The sequence below is a fragment of the Chrysochloris asiatica genome, unplaced genomic scaffold, assembly GCF_000296735.1.
Source record: "Chrysochloris asiatica unplaced genomic scaffold, ChrAsi1.0 scaffold00038, whole genome shotgun sequence".
In the NCBI taxonomy this organism is placed as follows: domain Eukaryota; kingdom Metazoa; phylum Chordata; class Mammalia; order Afrosoricida; family Chrysochloridae; genus Chrysochloris; species Chrysochloris asiatica.
Window position 1 is genome coordinate 14290587 of NW_006408556.1, and position 2346 is coordinate 14292932.

The 2346-nt window shown below is 39.2% G+C and overlaps 1 pseudogene; it reads right to left on the bottom strand.

Annotated features, from left to right (window-relative positions):
• Nucleotides 1–330: 330 nt before the first annotated feature.
• Nucleotides 331–757, bottom strand: LOC102818979 (annotated as a pseudogene).
• Nucleotides 758–2346: the final 1589 nt, after the last annotated feature.

Below are 2346 nucleotides of genomic sequence, written 5' to 3' on the forward strand. Positions count from 1 at the left end.
AACCCAGCCTTCAGCATCCAGTCATCTTTCTGTCTCTATATATACATTTGTATACAATGGGGCTAAAAAAATTTGTGGAAAATCGGATTTTTTTAATTACCTTTTTTTTTCTTCTAGAAAATTAATAGTTATAAAACTTTTTTTTACAGAATCAGTATAAAATAGCAGTTGATAGCTCCATAATTACCAGAATTATTTATATTTGAGGTCTTTACTAAGTGGAGCTGAAATCAAACATGGTTTTGGACTGTTTGCTCAGAAATCATCTTAGGTGGCCCACCCTGCTGATGTCTGTCTTACGATGACCTGGTCCTTTAAAAAAGTCACTCTTTATTCATTCTTTGTAGGCTTAAAGTGAATTCAGTAGCATTTCATTAAATTCTTCCTAGCTCCCATCATTTACTACTTAAACATTCAGTTCTGACTTCATCCATTTCAACTTTGTTCTTTTCTAAGTTGCTTTAATAACATTAAATCATCCAAATTCTTTTCACTCTCTTCCCAGAGGTTTCTTAACTACTGCTGAGGTCGGGATTATACAATTTTTTATGACGTCCCTACTAGAATGAGCTGCCATTAGAGACTCATATAGTTGTTTACAGGTTTGGCTGGCATTAATTTTCCCTGCTAAGGAAGCTGTTGGAACTGTAGTGTTTAATTTGTGAATTATTCTGTCATCAATCATCCTCATCACCTTGAGTAATTCCTGGAACTTGGCGAACTCCCCACAGTTCACACTGCCACTGGGCGCCGCCATATTGGACCTTTTATCTTTTAATTCCATATCTCCACAAGCTTTTTGAAGCCCACCCTCCAACCCCCATATTTTGTGTAGTACTCCAGTGGGCGTATATACTTCAGTTTTTGTTGTTGGGCATTTAGGCTGTCTCTGACTTTTTGATGTGTCTTATAAACTGCATATTGAAGGATCCTGTTTTTTTCTCCATTCTGTTACTCTCTAGGTGGTTTTTGTTTTTAATATTGTGAATTACAGTTTACATGGGAGAACATTAGTTTTACATTCATCCTATCGTATATCGTTTCATTGCCATAGTTACAGTCCCCTCCATGCATCATCAACCAACCAACCAAAGGTTGACAACCAGGGAGCAAGTCTACCCCCCGGTCATCAGCACATAGCCCCTCTTCCTCTCTGGGTCTAGAGTCCCCAGCCGCTCCATCTCTGACGTCACTGCTTCTCTGGGTAGGGTCTCACACTCCGCTCTTCCCTTGATGGTTCCAGGGACCTCTGCTCCTGGGCTGCAATTCACTTCCCTCCTTTTGCTACAAAACGTCTACCTTTACATTTCCAACCCTCGCAGTCAGTCCTGATAACAATTATTCACCATTGTACCACAAGGTACCTATCCCCATCTGCTTTCATCAGCTCCACCCAGACAGATTGGATACTACTCAGTGGAGATTCTTCCTTCCTTCACGCCTTCTGGAGCTAGGTTTCCTCTGGAAAGCTTGTAAGCCAGTCACTACTTCTTGCCTTTATAGCCCCCTCATTTTGGGTAGCCAATGTGTAAGTTGCCTATCCCTGTCTACTGTGTGTATGGAGGAGGTGGAAATGATCCTTGCTGTAAAGATTTGTTCCCTTTTTGGAGTTACTGCATCCATAGGTATAAGTCAAGTACATCAAATTGTATCAGATTACTCTCTTTTTCTTCTTTCTTCTTCTAGTTAAGCTCTAATTTTCCAGTCATGTGCCCTCAAGTTAGTTCTGACTCATAGCAACCCTGTATAGGGTTTCTGAGGAATGGCTGGTGGGTTTAAACTACTGACCTTCTGGTTCACAGTCTAGTGCTGATCCTTTAGTGTCAGTTCTGTATCAGGATTGAATTGTGGGTAGTGTCATATCTGGTAATCCCATGTTGTCTGTTGTTGGTTGTCAGTTAAAAGAACACCCTTAAACATTTTTTTAACGTTGGTCTGGTCATTACAAATTCCTTTTATTTTCTGTTTACCATGAAAACTCCTAAATTCACCATCATATTTGAGGGGACAGCTTTCCTAGGTATATGATTCTTGGTTTCAAGAGTTTTGCATATGTCATCCCATTGCCTTCTTGTTTCGTGGTTTCTGCTTAGAAATCAGAGCTTAGTTTTATTCGTTCTCCTTTGTGGGTAACTTTTCATTTTTCCCAAGCTGTTCTCAGGACTTTTCCTTGTCTTTGGTTTTGGAAAGTTTGATTATGATATGTCTTGGTGATTTTCTTTTGGGATCTATCCTTTTGGGATTCATTCAGCTTCATGTATGCTTATCTTCTTCTTTTTTTTTTTTTTTTAATTTAAGGTTTTTATTGTGGATTGAGTGAAAGTTTACAGGGCACATCATCAGTTT